The sequence below is a fragment of the Phoca vitulina genome, unplaced genomic scaffold (genome assembly GCF_004348235.1).
Source record: "Phoca vitulina isolate PV1807 unplaced genomic scaffold, GSC_HSeal_1.0 scaffold3, whole genome shotgun sequence".
In the NCBI taxonomy this organism is placed as follows: Eukaryota; Metazoa; Chordata; class Mammalia; order Carnivora; family Phocidae; genus Phoca; species Phoca vitulina.
The window spans coordinates 27022108-27041919 of NW_022589706.1; the positions used below are offsets into that span (position 1 = coordinate 27022108).

Below are 19812 nucleotides of genomic sequence, written 5' to 3' on the forward strand. Positions count from 1 at the left end.
AATGGTCAAGAGGTATGTGAAAAGGTGCTCAACAGCACTCATCATCAGGGAAATGCAAATAAAAACCACAACAAGTTATCACCCACACCTGTTAGAATGGCTATTATAAAAAAGATGAGAGACAAGTATTGGTGAGGGTGTGAAGAAAAGGGAACACTTCTGCATTGTTGATGGGAATGTAAATTGGTATAACCACTATGGAAAACAGTATGGCAGTTCCTCAAAAAGTTTACGGTAGGACTACCATATATATATGTTGATGGGACATAATTTACATTCCCATAACCATTGTTGATGGGAATGTAAATTGGTATAACCACTATGGAAAACAGTATGGCAGTTCCTCAAAAAGTTTACGGTAGGACTACCTATATATATATATAGGATACATATGATCCAGCAATTCCACTTCTAGGTATATATCCGAAGGAAATGAAACACTATCTCAAAGAGATCTCTGCATTCCCATGTTCATTGCAGCATAATTTACAATAGCCAATATATTGAAACAACAAGTACTGATGGATGAATGGATAAGAAAAATGTCTTTCTCTCTCATTCTCACTCTCTCTTGCCATACACACACACACACATACACACACACACATTAAAAAAGAAGGAAATCCTACCTTTTCCAACAACATAGATGGACCTTGAGGACATCATGCTAAGTGAAATAAGTCAGACAGAGAAAGACAAATACTGTATGATCTCACTTATATGTGGAATCTAAAAAAGCCAAAACTCATGAAACAGGTGGTAGAATGGTGGTTTCCAGTGCCTAGGGGGGAAATGGGGAGATGTCAGTCAAAGGGCACAAACTTCCAGCTACAAAATGAATAAGGTCTAGGATCTAATGTACAGCATGGTGAATATAATTAACAATATTGTATTATATACTTGAAAGTTGTTAACAGGTTAGTTTTATATGTCATCCCCACGCACACATACATACATACACAAAAAATACTAATTATGTGAGGGCATGGAAATGTTAACTAACCTTATTATGGCAATCATTTGCAATATATAGGTGTCTCTAACCATCATGTCGTACACCTTAAACTTACATATGTTATAGGCCAATAATATCTCAATAAAGCTAGCAGGAAAAAAAAAAAGAAAAAACCATATGGCTTTGTTATCGTTTAAGGTAGATGTTATCTGTGTTGCTCATAATTTCTTAAGCACATGACACTTTTCTACCTTCATAACGTTGTGCATCGTCAAATGAAAAGGAGAAACTTTCCTATGGGAAGGAATGGAAAAGCTCTGAAAGAGAGTGGGAGAAGAAGAAGGAATCTCAAGAATATGTCTTTGTACAGCAGAAAGAGACCTCCTGAAATGGAACTATGATACAAGCCACGGAAGAGAAAATGGAGGTGTGCGGTGGCTTGTGTCCGCGCATCCCTGAATCAGTTTCAACACACTGTTACTATTTAGTTGTCAGCCATTAATCAACAATTACTTCTGGAACACCTTCTATTTACCAGATCCTGTTGTAGGAGCTTGGGAAATAGGAGTGAAGAATAGAATGTCCCTGCTCTCACAGAGCCCAGGTTCCAGTGGGGAAAAAGGTATCTAAAAAATGAACAAGAACAACTAGACAGAGACTGGGGAAGGGATATCTTAGATTATGTGGTCAAAGAAGTCATCTCTGAAGATGTCATATTTGAGCTGATGACTAATGATGAAAAAAGAGCTATTTATCCTTATGGAAATCTGAAACCTTGCTTTCTTCTCATGATTACAAGATGGCTGCCACAGCGTCAAGAATCACATCCTCACGTAACTTCAAAGCAGGTCTGGGGGTTTATCCTTGCAAGAGTTTCCTTTACTCAGGATGAAAAACAAGCCCCAGCACACTTCCCTTCATGTCCTACTGGCCAGAACTGGCCAGAACATCCTTTACTCAGGATGAAAAACAAGCCCCAGCACACTTCCCTTCATATCCTACTGGCCAGAACTCGGTCATATATCTACTCTCCAGCCAGTCACTGGCAAAAGAGACCAGGGCTGCCATGACTGATTGGGAGCAACAAGGCTGGGGCCAGGGAGGAGTATCCTTCCCCCAGTATGTGCTGCCCCAAACCTAAACCAGACTGGCCTACTGTCCTCAAAGAACAAGAGTAAAGCAGCTACCACAAGGACCAAGCTTGAGATATTTCGTTTATACGGGATGTCTTGAACAACTGAGCACGTGTGGGCACTGTGCTAATGTTAAGGATAAAAAGAAGACCTAGGCACCACTTTGACCATCTCACTTTACTGCTCAAAGACAGTCAGGGAGAGAGAACCCCCTCCTCCCTACTTTTCACTATCTCAAAGGTATATGCAGTTCATGGCCACTGCCACCTTGAAGCTCGCCAATTATTCTCTCATCTCTTTAGCTCTGAATGACTTCTTCCCAATTCATAGCTGACATTTATTCATTTTACAAATATTCATTGAACATCTGGGCCATGAGGATACAATTTTGCTAAAAAGACAATGTCCGTGCCCTCACAGAGTTTCTTATTTCAGTGCCACGGAAAGAGCGTTAAATAACCAATTATAAGAAAGAGTTAGAAGAGGTGAAGCATGAGTGCTATCAGAGCACCAAGAAGGAGCACCTCCACTCATCCAAAGGTGGGATGAGGGATGGTGGTAAGACAAGATGCATTTTGTTGAAAATGTCATTTAAGTCAATAATTATAGGATGGATGGAACGTACAGAAATGAGAGTGGAGGTCAGGAGTTGGGGGAGAAGGCAAGGAGGCTAGTCCACCTAGAAAAATTAGCATGTGCAAAGGGCCAGAGGTGGGGAGAGTGAGTTGGAGGGAAAAAAGTTGAGTGTTGCTGGAGGGAAGGATAGGGTGGGGGATAATAGGAAGAGATGAGTCTATAAAGATAGATGGAGGCCAGGTCAGCACAGGTAGTAAACTCTTGGACTTTATCCGATGGGAATGTAATGAAGACTTTGACACGTTTAGGTTTCCATTTTAGAAAAAGTATTCTTATTATTCCTTTGCTCCAATCCCTTTCCCACACTTCAGCCCCCGCAACAAACAGGCTGACCAAGACACTGTGGCAATGGGCGGGACCAGGAGAGTAGTCAAGGAATGGGTAGGATTGAGGAGGTCCAAGATTCAGTGAATGACAGGGCTCTGACCAGCTAGGGGAAGGGAGGAGTCAAGGATGACTTCAGACATTTCTGGTTTGGGTACCTGGACAGATGGTGGTCTCCTTCAATGGATCCTTCATCATTGTACAAGTTGTGTTTCAGTTATCTCCCACAGGGCACTGAACACAGTGTGTTCATTATTTAAACTTTTTTATGACTTTTCTCCTCCTTCCCCCACCTTCCATATCGAAGCCACTCCCTACTTATCTTGGATCACACTTTTCTCAGACCTCTTTCACATGTGGGTCCACACCCACATGAACAATGTAAAGAACACGGTTTATGTGCTTTAGGTTTTCACCTCTGGTGTCCTCTGAGCAAAGCCTATAGTTTTGGGGCCCCTACTACGGAGCCAGACACGGAAGTGCAAAACGATTTCGTCAGTCATCACTAATAGGGTCTTCCAGCTAATACAAATCTAAGCCATCCAATCAGACGTTTGATGTCAGTGATCAATGAACCGCAATTAGTAATTGACACGAATCCAACTTATTTTCCTGCATCTGTCCTTTACTCGTTAAAAGAAACTCCTCATCCCTTTTAAACATTAATCTTATGGGACAGGAACCAGTGTCAGATCTGGGTGTTCTCCATGTGGTCTTTTATGTTATGTGCATTTTTTTATAACGTGCAATTTCACTACTTGAGGTTACCTGGTACTAATTTTATAGTACTGCGTAGCTACATGATGGGGCTCGGCATATACTGTTATCTCTACGTTTTAAGCAGTACCATGCCTGGATGAAGCATCAAAGTGAGAATGGTGCACTTAAAGGGCCTTTAAAACATCTTGAAGCAATACACTGAAGCAGCGCGTTTTTTTTTTTAAACATTACACAGGACTAAAACAATTGAACCAATTTGTCCTTTGTTCTTTTTATTGCATTCTTTATTACATTAATACTGTTTAAAAGAAATTCAAAAAGCATTAAACTCGGGGGCTAAGCTATACCAAGTCCTCCCGGGGGGCCTGGCTGGGACAGCAAGCGCGTTTCCGCCGCCCCGCACCGAGCACGCTCGCGCTCGGTCCCAGGGAAGCGACAAAAAAATGAAAGGTCCCGGGCCGAGCCCTCTGCTGGCCCGGAGTTCTCCCTCCGGGCAGGAGGAACCCGACCGAAGTTTGCCAAGTTTTCGGGCAGGCCCGGCTGAGCAAATGCCGCTGCTACCGGTTGCCTTTTCGCTCCAGTGGCAGGCCCGGCCCGTGGGAAGTTTGCCTCCGGGGGTCCCCGGACCTTCAAAGAAGCCCTGGGGGGGGGCGGGAACGCGCCCCCAACCCCCAGCCCCGGGCCGCCCCTCTGCGGGGCGGGCGACGAGGGGACCCGGCGCCCCGGGCACAAAGAAAGAGCGCTCTAACAGTGTGTCGAATGACCTTGGAAACTCGGGACCATTTAAGGGTTTAAGTCAATCCCCACTGCCCTCCCCTTTCCCGCCGCTCCTCTGCCCCCGAATCCGCCCCGCTCCTCCGCTCCTTCAGCTCCCCTGCCTTTTTCTGCTTTTTCTTTAAGAGAGTTGCACGCACTCGGCCCAGGAGGAGCCGCGCTGGCCGCGGGGCCCAGCCCTTCCCGCCGCGCCCGGGGCCGCCCTTCCCGCGGGAGCCGGCTGATTGATGGCCGGGCCGCCCGGGTCCCCCGCCTCGGCTGGCCCGCTCGCCCGGCTGTGTGTTTTGGAAGCGGCGCAGCGGGCTGCAGCCCTGTGACGCCCGGAGCGGGCAGCGCCGCCCTTCCTTCCCCCCGGGCTGGGGCGGCGGCGCGGCGGCGGGTCCCGAGCGGGCGGGGGCCGGGAGGCGGAGGGCGCAGGGAGGGGGCGCGGGCGGGGACTCCGGGGCGGGGGCAGGGGCGCGGGCAGGGGCACGGGGCCGGGCCGGCCGGGCCGGGCCGGGCCGGGCAGGGGGGGTGGGGGGAGGGGGGAGGGCGGAGGCTCAAGGGCGGGGGCCGCGCCGCGCACGCCCAGCCCCTCGGCCGCGCCGCGCCTCGCCGGACAGGTTGGGCCGGCGGGGCGGCGCCCGGCTCCGGGGAATAATGAGTGTCTGTCAGGCCGTCCCCGGGTGACTGGGCGGGGCGGGGCGGAGGCGGCGCGGGAGGCGGGGGTGGCGGGGGAAGGGCGCAGGGCGGGGTGCGTGTTTGCGCGAGTGACTCGGCCGACCCCTCCGGCGGCTGCCTCCACCCAAGTGGGTGGGGACCCGCCCAGCCCGGGCGGCCGCGGCGGCTCCCTCTCCCCTCCCTGACCCTCCCACCCCGGGTCCCAGCCTCTACTTACCCCGCCAGCCCCGGGAGGCTCGCAGAGCGAGCGGCGCCGGCGTCATGTGACTGCCCGGAGTTGGTGCCAGGAGCCAGAGGGGAGCCAGGAGCGGAGCCGCGCGGAGCCGGGGCCCGAGCCGGAGCGCAGCGCGAGCGCCCGCCGCACGCGCGCCCGTCCCCGTTCCTGTCCCCGTGCCCTGCGGCCGCCACCGCCACCCCGGCTGGCGCGCTGACATTACTGCATTCGCGGGGTTCAAGACGGCTCGGATCAGGGCCTTTATTTCTCGTCTGCAGCGCTCAGCACCGCGCCTCGAAAAGTAAGTCCCCTCTCCCTCACCTTCCCTCGGCCCGACTCCTGCTGTCGCCCTTTCTGGCTCGTCCGGTCTCATTTTTTTTTCCCTTGGGGGGCGCGCAGTGAATGGGCTGGGGGGGTGCAACGCGGGGGTGGGGGCGCCTGTGGGCTTGGGAAAGTGCAACAGCTCCTGGAAGCCGGGGGTGGGGGCGGAAGGGGAGGCGAGGGGGAGGGGGGAACCCCGGGTTCATCGGTTGAAAGTGTGGGATTCGGGGGAGCCACCGTGCGGATCCCGCGATGTGGGGGACCGAGACCGGCGGCGCCCGCCGCGGTCCCGGCGAGGGCGCGGGCGGGGGCTCACCTGTGTGGTCCCCCGGCTGCCGCCCGCCCGCCCGCTCGCCCGCTCCCTCGCTCGCGATTCCCTCCAAAGCCCCAGAAATCTCAGTGCTCTCCGCGTGTGGCAACGTTGTTTGGAGAAAGGTAGTGAGGAGGCCGCGCACTCCTGCTCCTGCTCCTCCCCCTCCGGGTCCCCCACCCCCCGCTCCCGCGCCCTCCCCTCCCCGCCCCCCGCCGCCCCCCTCTTCGGACCGGGCGCGCCACCGCTCGCCCGCCGGAGCAAACTTGGAGCAACCTCCCGGGCCCTCTGGGAAGAAACTTGGGGCCGTTGGGACTGAAGGCAGCATCCCATTCTCGGTCCTGGAGCCCAGGAGCTGCCAGGGCGTCTGGATCCTCGGGGGCAGGAGAAAAGAGCTGGCCGGGTTTGGAGAGTCCTCCTCGGGGGCACAGAGAGAACCTGCCGCAGTGCCTGGAGCAAGGATTGCAGCGAGGCTGGAGGCGGAGAGCGCCTTAGGCAACTGCCTGCAGCGTTAGGGACTCGAGCCGTGTGGGGACTGAGGGACTGATCCCCTGGACCTGGACCCTTGGGACTTACCTAACATTTCAGAGTGCCTTTCTTGGAGATGGCAGATAATACTTGGAATTTTCATATCCACTTCTTTGGCAGATATCAGGGAGAATCTTCTGCTTTACATTTTACAGCAATATACAATAATAATAGATGGAGAACCTGTGTGAACTGGACTTATTTTTAATAAGTCAGGTTAAACGGAAACTGGAAATTGCTCACCTTCTTGTATTGCACTAAAATAAACATTTTGCACTGAATTTTTTACTAGCTCAGAATGTATTTTTCCGCTAATATCACCCAAGATACTTTAAATATTTTGGTTGTATTCTCACAAGAGTCTGGTATTTGGGGAGAAGTATGTAGTGGTATTCTGACTTCATTTACATTTAGGATATAATTATTAGCAAAATCGAGTAGGAGACTAGGGCAGTTGTTCATTATAGATCTGTCCACTGAGCAGTTTTGTACTTTTTTTTTTTTTAAGTGCTTTCTGTATGAATTTGAGCAGCATTTTTATAAGAAATCCATCTGGATGATAATCTGCCTAACTGGAGGAAAGACTTGGTTTTAGGGAAAAGGCAACCTGATAACATTAACATCTCCAAAATTTCACGAGTTAGTGTTGTTTTTTTTTTTTTAACAAAGAATGGACAAATGAGTTTCTTGCGGCTCAAAGCATGGAGTATGTTGACCTTAGCGCGTTACCAGAAACCTGAGATGAGATGTTTGATGAATTTCAACTCTAGAGAAACTGTCCCCAGTTCCACAGTCAGTGGGGTTTGCAGCAGAAGTATTAGAAGAAAAAAGCCTAATGTACTATTGTAAGTGCAGTAAAGATACACTTTAAGGAACATTTGGCTTTCATGAAGGAGAATGCAAGTCTAAAAATCTTAGTGTGAGAATAACAAAGAAAAGTAGCTGCTAAGACCACAAAATCTTGTCAGATATAAAACATGCTATTGTTTTTTCGCTGCAAAGTTTCTAAATTAAAACCCAATCTTCTGGTTGCTATGGGCACAGTGATGCCTTTTTTTTTTTTTTACCTGTAGTTTTGTCTACACACAGATTATTCAATCTCTGATCATGGAAACCTGAGTTGAACAGTCCTGGCTAACAAAATAAAGAGACATAACGGGGGGAAAGACTATGAATGGGTTTTACTACCTTAAATATACCTAAGGGAAAATAGACATTTTCAGATATCTTATAAAAATTGATACTCTGGTCTCTAGACTGTATAACACTTTTGGGTTAAATGAAATGTCAGGAACAGAATCACATTCTCAAAAGGTGAATTTCTTTAGATGTGTGTACATGGAGAACAGATGTGCAGCTGCGTGCGGATAGGTTTCTGACTATGCAGTTGAGAAAGACGGTGAAATTTGGGGAGGGGGTGACTCTAGGTAGCCCGCACTCAGTGTCTAGGAATGTAGTTCTGCATAGCTGAGGGGCCCTTAGAACTGGTCCAGTTGTCAGTTCATGTGGGATAACCCAGTTGTCCTCTGAATTCTTACCAGTGCTTTCTTTGCATTTTCCTCATGATGCTGAGGCTGAACAATAATCATTGCCCTAACCCCGAATTTGATTATGGCTAGAGACCAGCCACTGGGATGGGGGAGAAAGAGACAAAAGAAATTGGAAAGGAGGCTGGTGTTAATTAGGAAGATCTCTGCTGCCCGCATATGATAAAATCACATATTCCCTTACGATGTTTACTGTATGTGGAAGCTCCTATTTGTAAATAGGGCAGGTCCCCTGTATAAAGCCGGTGTTATTATTCACACCCATAGAACAAACACCTCCACCCCCCTGTTGTTGTCTGAAAAAACTCCAGCTGCTCATGAATATAGGGTCAGGGAGGGCCGGCTAAATGTTTCTCTGAGCTTGCTCTCCACGGCCAGCAGAGCTGTTTCCTGTTCTTTGTTTCAAGGCTGGGGTTTGCGTCATACATTCCAAGTGGCATATGTGTGCTCTTTCCTGTTTCGGGCTGTTTTCTGGTAGATCAGTAGCCCAGACCAGGCCGCGGTCCCTGCCCCTAAACTCCCGATCCCCACCCAGGGAGTTATCATGTCTCTACACACTTGGCGATTGCCTAAGAGGCCAGTGTTAGGTCATAATGAGGAGTCGGTTAACCTTTTTTACATATACCCTTTGCTCCGGTGTGTTTTCTGTGAGGGAATAAATACTGTGTCTTTTTAAATTCACCATTGCCAAAGGGTGACTCTGAGAAACGTGTGTGCAGGTTGGCTAGACGTCTAAAGGAGTTGCATTCGTCTGTTCTCCAGGCTTGTTTTGAGGTGGGCAGGGTGTTTGCTTAGAGATAGGCCTTTGGCCCTGAAGCTGTCAGTGTTGGAGGGGGATTGCCACCTTGCAGTTTAGAAGACCTGGCATTAGCTGCAGGCTGTGGCCCACCCTTGTTCCCGGGTGGCGCTGGCCCTCCAGGCAGGAGGCCTCCCTGGCGGACTGGGCTGATGGGAAGAATCTCACTTAGGTTTTAAGGATGAAATCTTTAGGAAAAGTATTGAAGCCAAAACATAAGATACATTGAGGAAATCAATCCCAGGGTCATCTCTTTTAAAAAAGACAAAGCTGTAAGTGCTAGGATAATTTTCCCAAGGACCAAGATGTATTCTACATCTGATTTCCGACCTGTTTTAAGAATAAAAAGCTCCGAGAAAAGGAGAACTGGAAATGAGAAATTCATATTCCTGACAGTCTGGAAAATTTTAATCTTATATTTTGAAAACAGAAGGAGACTTCTCTTGTTTTTATTGTCTTACAACACCAACTTTTTCATAATCCCCCCCCCTTTTTTTTTTTTTTTGGTATATTCTGTCAGTTGTGGGCTAACACATTTCTAGGTTAACTATTTAAAACCTAACTTTTTCTCTTGGTTCTTCAGAAACTAAGTTTTAAAGAAATAAGTGGGATAAGAAAACTCCTGGCAAGTTTCTTTTTAAACTTACTTTTGGATTTTCCTTAAAATCCGAAGGAATTATCTACAGTGTTCTCTAATGGAATTAATTCAGAGTTGCCGAGGCAGCAAATCAGATCCTATCCTCCTCAAAATTGGTGATACTCGTACTTTGGTTTTTAACTTCACATTCTACCACATTCTTTCTTTATGGATAAAGGGAAATATATGGTATGATATTAAGAAAACTACTAGAATCAAATAGAAGGTTACTGATAACCTTCCTTGAAAAAAGATGGATGCTTTGGAAGCTTTCAATAAGAAAACTTTGGGAGAAGAAAACTTGAAATATTAAACTGATTTAGAGCGCAAGGGACCTTTAAACTAAAATTCGTAAGTAACCCAAATCAAGCAACTTTTTCAATTTTAGTCCAAAGCTGTTAACAATCCAACTAGATTTTGTAGATAAAATCTTTGTTTAGCTTACTCCAAGTTATTCTTTCTTCCCCATTTTGGGGGACAGGGACGTGGTTGGCTAACAGACATGATTAGGGTCTGATACATTTTATCAGAAAAAAGCTTTTCAAACCTTTAAAAGCTAAGCTGAACAATTTGGGAAAATTATACCAGTCTGATAGTTACTAAATTACAAAAGGGAAAAAAATGGGAATAATAGTTTCATCTCTTGACCATGCAAGTCATTATCTAATTTAATCCCATTTTATTTCTACCCCCCCCTTTACATACTTGTCTTAATATTTCCAAGTCGACATTCTTGCTATAATGAACAGCTTTCTTAGGTGGTATTTCTTACTCTGTTTTTTCACACCAGTTGTGTTTTAAGAAAAAAAAAAAATACAAGTAACCTCATCCTTTAAAGACTAGGAATTACATTATTCTGGAAATTGGGTTTCTTTCTGAAATGCTTCATATTCATTGGTTCTAGCTTTAAAAAAAAAAAATCTCTAGATTCATAAAGCGATTGATACCTGGTTTGCTAATGTGTAATGTTCTAGTCAAAATTCATCTTGGAGTGAGTTGCAAGAGGATTGTGGTGGTTTTTAGTATTCTCATTTTCAAGCCTGATCTGTCCCTTTCTTAGACCCCGGTTCTCATCTGAAACAGTAATGCCAGAGCTTGAGACAGGAAACCAGACAGCAGTCTGCCTCGATAAGGGAGAGCATTGTCTAAAGGAGGTAGCCCTGCTTTTTCTCCCCCTCAACTCTCCTTCCTTGAAATTTGGTCGTAATGAAAAAGAGACACAGTGCTGTAGACACAGTTCTGCACCAGAACTAGGACTGTTTCCTCCCAAAGCAAAAATATCCTTTTAATTGGATCTGTGCTTTTTATGGAATGTCACCATAGTTCAATGAAACATTTTTTAAAAAAATTAAAATCAGTATATTTTGTATCCCTTGTCAGGGTTTTTAGTAGTAAAGTTCATTTTCTAGCAAAACAGGTTCCTGGAGCTTTTTGAAACTCACTCTATTGTGTTGGCAGGCTGAATACATTATCATTTCCTCCATCCAATTATTAAGGGGAGCTGGAGACAAAATGTAGCACGTTAAGTGGCCCTTCATCCCGTGCATTCTGAACAAACCTGGGTCTAGCCCCTACCCTGACTTTTAGGAAGGGGGTGCTTCCTGAGGCAACCCCCTGACCAGAGGACACTGAAGAGAGCCCAGCTTAGCCTGGGACCTGCTTAAGGTGGTTACCAATCTCTGGCAGGCCTGGGGATCTCCAGGGATGACCTGGGGCTAGTCTCAATCCGGATCAGTGGAGTTTCGCCAAATCTAGACATAAGAGACCAAGTGGACATTGAGGTCAGCGCATTCTACCCTGGAGAGCGACCTGTGAATGAACTGTGGGGTTTTTTCTCCTCTGGCATGTACACCTTCTGTCTACTAACTACTGTGCTTGAGTCTAATCACTGAAATCCACTCCTCTATCTTGTGCTTTTATACTCTGATACCTTCCAAAGCTTTGCACCCCAAAACTACTTTCCTTAGCAAGTTCAAGTTCCTGTGCTGCTCTATTCTCCAAACAAAGGAGTTTTTCTCTCCCAAGCCTCCCAAAGTGTTTGCGTTTACTTTGTGTTTGAGACTTAGATGATTTTCAGGCTAGCTTCACTGGCCCCTGGGCAAGGTTTCCTTGAGTGACACCTGCCACACAATCATTGTGAGGCCCTTGCCCTTCTTTGTATCCTCATGTGTAAGAAGGGTAGTTTGACATCCATTCATTTATTCATCTCCCAAGTACTTATTGAGCACCTACTCATTAGAGCTAATCTCAAATTATGTGCAGTCCTTATTATTAGTTATGCCACAGGATGGAGTAGGTCCCGAGTGATATCACCTGAAATCTTAATTACCCTCTGGAACCTCCCCAGGGCACTGCCTCACACGGGCTGGCCGGCACCGAGCACGTCCCATCCCCTCTGTACCCGGGGAGTGGTCCCAGTTTGAGAGGACTTGGCCACGGCACGGACTCCGAAGCAGAACAGAAAGAGCCCTGGGTCTGCCGGCAGACTTACTTCTGTTCTTGACTGCGGCTCCAGCCTGCTCTGTGAATTTGGGCAAGTCATTTCACCTCTGGTCCTCCATTTCCTCACTTCTAAAATGGGGATGAGGACCTGACCCTTCCACCTTTGTACAGTATTATGAGGATTTCCGTATTTACTCGGGTAAAGCTGCCAGGTTTTTTTTTTGTTTTTTTTGTTTTTTTTTCTGAGTAGTTTTATGGACCAATTGCAGGTGCATTGGCTAGGAAGAATAATAGCCTAATTTGGGGCCTTCAGAGTGTGTCTTTCTGATCCTGCGTCCAGCATGCACACTCTGAGACTGGGCAGGCGGCAGGGGCCAGTTGGGAGGAGGTGAAATTGTAAATACTCTGTGCCTGCCTTCCACATCCCTTGTGGACAGATTGCATCTGCAGAAGCGCTAGCCCCCTGTCTCGGTTGGTGGTGTCATGTTGTTCTCTGCCTGGGAAGGGAGCAGAGGAGGGTGCCAGGTCCACCAGTTTTGAAGTCCAACTACTTTGGGTTCAAAAACCTGGCTTTACAACTTAGCAGCTGTGTGATCTTGGGCAGATTGCTTTACCTCTCTGTGCCATCGTTGTCAAAGTAATAGGAAAGTAGTACCCACCCACCCGATTCAGTGACGCACTCCATGTGAAGAACAGCACCTTGGTCGTGAAGGTGTCGTGATTAGCAGGAAACCTGTGACATCACCTAGCCCCTTGCTTTCCTTGGTCCATAAAAGTATCCTTTAAAAAAGAATACCTGCACACACACACACACACACACATACACACACACTCATTTCTGTCTCTCCTCATGCAAAATTGCCTCTTCTTTTGCTTTTTTTTCCTCCTTTTTTCCCCCCCTTCTATTGTAGGTTTTAAAGCAGAGGGTACTGCTTTAACACTAGATATGTTTAGAAGATCTCTCTGGGTAGCTAAAAAAAAATTCTTGGAGGATGATACTAATAAGGTCTCTGGAGGACCCATAACAGGCAAGGTTAAGGTTAGGAGCAATAACTTTTTTTAAGGAAGTTTGGTTTAAAAAGATTCCTTTAAGGTTAGGCCCCTCACCCCTATTACTTATTTAGGGGAGATTTCAAGTGTCTTCAAGGCCAAAGGAAAAGGAGAGGCTGTGGAAGTCCTAGGATGGGCTGAGTGCTCTTCGAACCCCTCCTTCTGCCTACTGGAAAACAGCATCTAGTGAGCAAGGCTGACCTCCTTTGGGGAGTTGGGAGGGGGCCCTCTCTGCTCCCCTAAGGAAATGTAAGGCGCCCCTGTCCTTCAGGTGCTCCCAACCCAGGTGGTGGTCTGAGACAACCATCTAAAAGGCCCCGCCCATCTAGGTAAGAAGGGGTGGCCTCAGATCAACTGGGGCGCAATCAGCTGGCTGCACAGGGTGGAGAGGGCCTTGAGCTGGTCTTTGAAGAATTAGGATTTAGATAAGCCGGAAGGGGATGGGGCATTCCACGCTGGTTGCCCAGCATCAGGGCCAAAAATGAACAAAGGCATGGGGGTGGAGGGAACAGGGCAGCCAGTGTGAAGGGCGCTTGGAGCAGGGGGCAGCCGGTTAGAAACGGGGTGCGGAGCGTGGGCGCTTGAACCCACTCTGCAAGCCTTGGGGATCCCTTCGGAGGAAGGCTTGTGAGCTTGGGCAAGACTAAGGAGGAGAGGGCTTTGAGAAATGTCGGTGGCCAGGGGGTCAGGATGAATTGGAGGGACCAAGGGACATGGTGGGAGACGAGCGGAGGGAGATACTCAGTCACAGAGCGGGAATGGAGAGAAAAGTCGCTGAGGAAGACTTGCAAGATGACCTCTAGGTTTCCATGGTGAACGACCAGATCATAAGGCAAATGGGGAGGTGGGGGCCGGCAGGCAGGCAGGCTTTTTGAGGCAGGAGCAAGGAGAAGGAGGAGTTGGGTTGGGGACATGTTGAATTAATTCTCTCACATAGCAGGGGCTCAAAATGCTCTCCTCTTTCCCTTTTGTGTACTTTTGAAGGGAGGGGGCAGTATTAGCTCACGGTTTCATATCCAGAGGTCCGGTGGCTCTGTGAGGTAAACTTTTCATGGAGAACCCTCGGGAGCCAAGGGCATTACTACCACCCTAACAATTCTTTCTGGTTTTTTTTCTTTTTTAAGATTTTTATTTATTCATTTGAGACAGAGATACAGAGAGAGCATGAGCAGGGGGAGAGACAGAGGGAGAGGGAGAAGCAGACTCCCCGCTGAGCCAGGAGCCCTATGTGGGTCCCCGATCCCAGGACCCTGGGATCATGACCTGAGCCCAAGGCAGACGCTTAACCATCTGAGCCACCCAGGCGCCCCTCTTTCTGGTTATTTTTAAGGTTCCAGCCATCCCTGCTCAGGCCGGAATTTCCAGGAACTGGCTGCTGACCGGAGCCAGTTGGTCGGTCCCTCCCTGCCTCCCACTCCCTCCAGGGTGGGGCCCCATGGGTGGAGGCCCCTTGGGGTAGAGCGGGGTGAGTCTCCAGTGATAGGGCCCCAGCACCGAGGCAGAGGCGAGGCACGGCACTGCGGCCTCACACAGCCCTGCTGGATTGGATTATATAACGCTTCGCAGAAGAGAAGCGTGAGGGCTGTGACCGGCCTTGTAGGACATGTACACAGCAGGATTATTACACAGTATGGGCGGTGGGGTTTGTTTGTTTGTTTTTTGTTTTTTTCAGTTGATCTTGGGTTGCTGGCCCTTAAAACTAAAACACCACAAATTGTCAGAGAGCATAAAGAAGGAAAACAAGTGTGTAACCTTAGGAGGCGAAATGATTTGCATTTGCGAAAAATTTCTTTAAGAGAGGTGTGGAATGCTACTAGCCAGGTGGCATTGAACTTGAGAGTTTACCTGAAGGATATGGGTTCGGGTTTCCCCACCCCCACCCCCCTGCTGAGCCGGGCCCCTCTCAGTCTGCAACTGTGTAGGGATTTTGCTTGGTTGTTACCTTTGCACCTGTCCCTATTTACATGCAAAATCAATTGCTTCACTTGGTCTTTTCCGAAGTACAGGGTGTGGGCAGAATCTTATCTGAAGCCGTGTCCTGTTTGGACAAGTTGGACTCGCCTTGGCAACTCTCCACAGGGTGGAGCAGATGGGTGGAGGCAGAAAGTAAAATTGGGTGGCTTGTTAGCAGAGAGAGGAGAGAGGGCGGATTGTTTGCTCGTCGGATCATTATATTTAATCTAAAACTAAATAATTAACTTCTTTCCCATTTACAAAACATTTTGATGCAAAATGGCTAATCTAATTTGTGAGGGGCAAAGATTTAGAACTACTCCGTGGAATTTTTTCCTCTCAAACCAACACTAGGAGACAAAGGTAGGTGAAAATCATCCTGTGATGGGAAAACTGGGGCGCATTTCCAGGTAGGGGCCAGCATCTGGCTGTTCTGAAAGGAGCCCCCAACCTAAACATGCCTTTTCCCACATCTGTTGCCTGGCGCCCCTGTATTTCTGGCCAGGCCAGCTGCCATGAAATATTTGACGACTCGGGAGCTCTTAAAGAGTTTGGGTACAGACGTGAAGAAGTGTTTCTTTTGAAAGAAAGTTTAGCTGCAGGGATGTGGCCTGCTTGCCTGCCCTGGTCCTTCTCCTGACACAAGAATTAACACACATAACACACACACACAATTAAAAAAAATTTTTTTTTCTTTTTTTCTTTTTCCCCTGCAGTTCCTTTGGGGAGTAAAGGGTGGGGGAAGGCAGTGCACTTCCTCTTTTAACATCCAAACCCTTGGGAAAATGAAGGGCATTCGCAGATGGTGTCTTGCTTTGGTCATACTGTTTTTCTCCTTACACCTTGCAGAGGTCAGCTGGGAGACAAAGACCGCTCCGAGGGCGGCAGGTAATTTGGAGGCTCAGGCTCAGGCTGGGTTGGGGGAGGATAACGCAGGGACCCTTTGAGGATCTGAGGAGAGAAAGAGATGGAAAGTGCCCAAGAAGGGAGAACCTCAGAAGCAAATCCTGCCGTATCACAAGAAACTTTGCTTCAGACACACACATTCTGTGTGTGTGTGTGTGTGTCTGTCACGCTTCTAAGGAAGGGACAATCATTTATAAGATTGTTTCTATAATAAAACTTGCTCTCACTTCAAGTCAAGCTACTTTCAAAGGAGGTTTGGTGACATCATAGCCTCTTACATTAAGGGCTGTGTTTATTTCTGAGCTCTGCGGCTCATTTGTACCCTCATAAAGTGACTGTTGAGTAGGCCTCAGGGTGGACTGGATATGATTGTGAGATGGAACTATATTGCTTCTGAAACTATGTAAATGATTCACCAAAGCTTTAAATACATAAGTCACGTTTTTTTGCATTTTGGCAAAAAAAAAAAAAAAAAAATCTGACCTGTATTTTGACTTCTGAAAAGTCAGAAGTGTAAGTAGAGAGAGTGAAGGGAAATGTGTTTCTTCTTTTGGAGGAAAAATTCAGTCGTCTCACCCTTCCCAGCAAAATAACACAGAGAAGATGACATTTGTTCCGGTTATGGAAAATAATTCTGGCAAGTTCAGTACAACTAAGATGTAAATGTATTAATGATTGGAAAATAGTTGTTTGGAAAAACAACCACATTTGGGGTCTCCTCATCTCTGTGATACCCACACAAAATGGTTAACAGAATTCCTGGGCCTGCTTAAAACCCACTAGGTTTAAAGACCCTGAGGTTGGCAAACTCAATTTACTGCCTGTGTCCCTAGCCTCTAATACCTGTTCTAGTGCGCCACCTACTGGTTCTACTTAAGACTGCGGTCAGTGTTGTATACTAGATTTCCTCAGCCTTTGTATTTTATTGAGCATTCTTTTCAAAGGATGGCAGTATCCCCAGAGCATGAGTGGCCCATGTGTAACAAAAGCCACTAAGTTCTCATTCTTTCAGTACATGAGTTTTATGGAAGGCACCTGGGAGACATTGCAGTCACTCTTCCGACTCTAGACCAAAACCCAAAGCCAAGGTCAATACCGGTAGCGAAAGTGGTCTCTTCAGAGATAGGCACAGTAGTTACAGAGTATAGATTTTTTCTGCAAATAAACAAACAAATGCCCGATTTGTGTTAATGTGTTCTATTCTCTTCCTAAATTTGGTTTCTTTCTAGCTTAGCTTCTCTCCCTTGTCATTGAACGTTAAAATATAGTTAATACATTTAAAAATTGGCACACAGATGTGTGTAAAGCTGTCCCACCTCGTCTTATTAACAGCTGAGAGTGTACAGTTTTCTTTGCATGTCCTTCACCTTCTCTTGTTCCATATCCCGTGACGACACAAAGTATGATCAGTCATTTTAGAAGCGACCAAATTGGGAACAGAGTACTGTTCGACATGCGAATGGACAGTGAGTGAGTTTGGTTCTGTTCATAGTGATATTCGACTTTTGCACAGTCTTTGATTGTCCGGTGATGCCTTGTTTAGGAGTTTTGAAATGAGATAGTCTAATTCTACCACTCCTTTTTCACTCACTAGCTGAAATCCTTCTATGATGAGAAATACCCCTTCACCAGTGATTGGGTTACTCTTGAGGTACCATTCTGAACACATAAACATACCTTTACAATTAATTTTTTAATACAAATAAATCAAGTTTTATTAGGGCAGATGCTCCATATTAGACTTTACTTTTTTCTCTTACGATTTCAAGTCTTGTGAAGCATGAAGTTCCTTAAATTTAGATAAAACATAAACATTAAAGAATGCAAGGGATTTAAATAATGTCTTAAAATGAGAAGAGATGTAGTAGGTTAACGTGTCATTCATTTCTAAATGCATTTAGTAGTCACTGCTGTGGGTATTAGGAAAAGTCATTAAAGGCTTTATGAGCTAAATGGTGGAGTTAGAGTTTGAACCAGAGCCCATGCTAATTCCACTGTGCACTCTTACTGGTGGTGAGGGGGGTGAGGTACCTACCGTGAGGCATACACATGCTGGGAAGCTAGTGCCCTGGTGCAGTTGGGAAGTGACGAGGCTCTAGGTGAGGTCTCAGGCAGGATGTAGGCTGCTAGTCACTTCTAAACAATTCGGTCTGAGGGTTTTGTTGTTGGTTTTTTTTTTTTTTAGATTTTATTTATTTGTCAGAGAGAGCACAAGCAGGGGGAGCAGCAGGCAGAGGGAGAAGCAAGCTTCCTGCTGAGCAGGGAGCCCGATGCGGGAGCTCGATCCCAGGACTCTGGGATCATGACCTGAGCCGAAGGCAGAAGGCAGACGCTTAACCGGCTGAGCCACCCAGACGCCCCAGGTCTGAGTTTTTTAAAACGGCAGAGGGGACTGACCTCTAAGGCTAGGTATGTTAGCAAAGAGGCAGATACTTGACGTTGCTCCAGAAGTTGGACCTGACAAATTTACGTGAATACAGTATGTATGTCTAAAAATTGTATACGTATTTGTGGCAAAGAGTTTTGCTTTGCTTTCAATTTCATAGCGAGGATGCAGATCTCCTGCTTGAGTCTCCAGACCTGGACCCTTTCATTATGCACCTGATCATAGGACTGCTTTCATTTAGAAGGATTTGCATCAAGATACACTCCAGTAGAGTGAATGAATCTGTAAGAGTAAATTCAATTTAAAAGGCTTGGGGGAGGGGTGGCCATTAAATTCAATTTAAAAGGCTTGGGGGAGGGGTGGCCAGCCAAGGGTGAGGGCTACTGAATTACCTGACCTCATTGATGTAAGCCGGAGGCCTCACATCTTGTTTACAGTCTGCTAGGAGGCACCGGGCAGCAGTTCTTAGAACCATATCCATCTCTGCAGCTGCTAGGCTGGGAACTGGTTAATAATAGATCCTAAGACACAAAAGGGGTTTTCATCCTTCATTATGAAATCATCCATTTTTCACTGGCTGTTGGGGTTTGTTTTTGCTGGCATGCATAAGAGGGTATTAGCACCATTGATTTGAGCAGCCTGGTATTAAATTGTGTTCACAGATTATAATACATACTGTGATGTAGGAAAATAAAATTCGAAGTCAGAGCCTTATGTTGAGTTAATGACGATACTCACGTGTTGTCATGAGACCCAGAACAGTCTTCCTTCAACGGAGCAAGGGAGCACAAGAATGACACAGTATTGTTTTTATAATTGTATGGGAAGCTTTCCTAGTATAGCCCACAGAGCATGGATACAGCAAACTGCAGGACTGCGGTCGTGGAGGTGGGGCTGGGGCTGGGGAGTTGTCATACTGAAATACAGGAGGGAACCTGGAACCAGAGACTTCTGCAGCTTTTTCGGGTAGAATGCAGTCTGGAACTTGTTCACTTTCCCACCTAAAACAGAGTGGTCCAGGAAAGACCTTGCCTCCAACCAAAGCTCTGTGAACCCTTAAGACGAATTTGGATAGTAGGTGCCTGAAGCAGGTTGTTGAAGATCTGGGTACTAGCTGAGCAGTGATTCCAAAGCCTATGAAATGCAGCTGAATGTTGAGCAGACTGAATATTTTGTCTTGTGGGGAAGCAGTTGGCTTGATGTAGATAAATGCCGGAAGTGAACTAGTCCAGAACACTGAAGGAAAGGGAAGGATAACACTAGCGTAGCAACAGGAGAAGAGAGAGGCCAAACAGGATTAAGATGGACATTTCCTTTACATTAGGCTGAAGATTCGCTTATTTCCTAATGAAGACTTGGAGTGAATACAAACTAATAGTCTTCATATATAAAAAGTGCTTAGAAAACAATGGGCAGCCTCTGGGGAGGGGTGCAAGGCCCTAATATAGGCATTTCTCTAGAGGAGACATGCAAATGGTAAATAAAGATGGGAAAAAATTGACTTTAATAATTAAATCAAT

At 46.8% G+C, this 19812-nt stretch overlaps 1 protein-coding gene and 1 long non-coding RNA gene across 2 annotated transcripts in view; one reads left to right on the top strand and one right to left on the bottom strand.

Moving 5' to 3' along the window:
- Window positions 1-5499, bottom strand: part of LOC116629907 — a 73715-nt gene extending 68216 nt beyond the window's left edge. Inside the window, exon 1 of the long non-coding RNA XR_004298840.1 lies at window positions 5420-5499. This is a non-coding gene — a long non-coding RNA (uncharacterized LOC116629907). The remainder of the gene's footprint in view (window positions 1-5419) is intronic.
- KLF3 (Kruppel like factor 3) overlaps window positions 5265-19812 on the top strand; it is a 35262-nt gene continuing 20714 nt past the window's right edge. The window contains exon 1 of the mRNA XM_032400185.1: window positions 5265-5717. The gene's annotated coding sequence lies outside the window, so the exon portion shown is untranslated. The remainder of the gene's footprint in view (window positions 5718-19812) is intronic.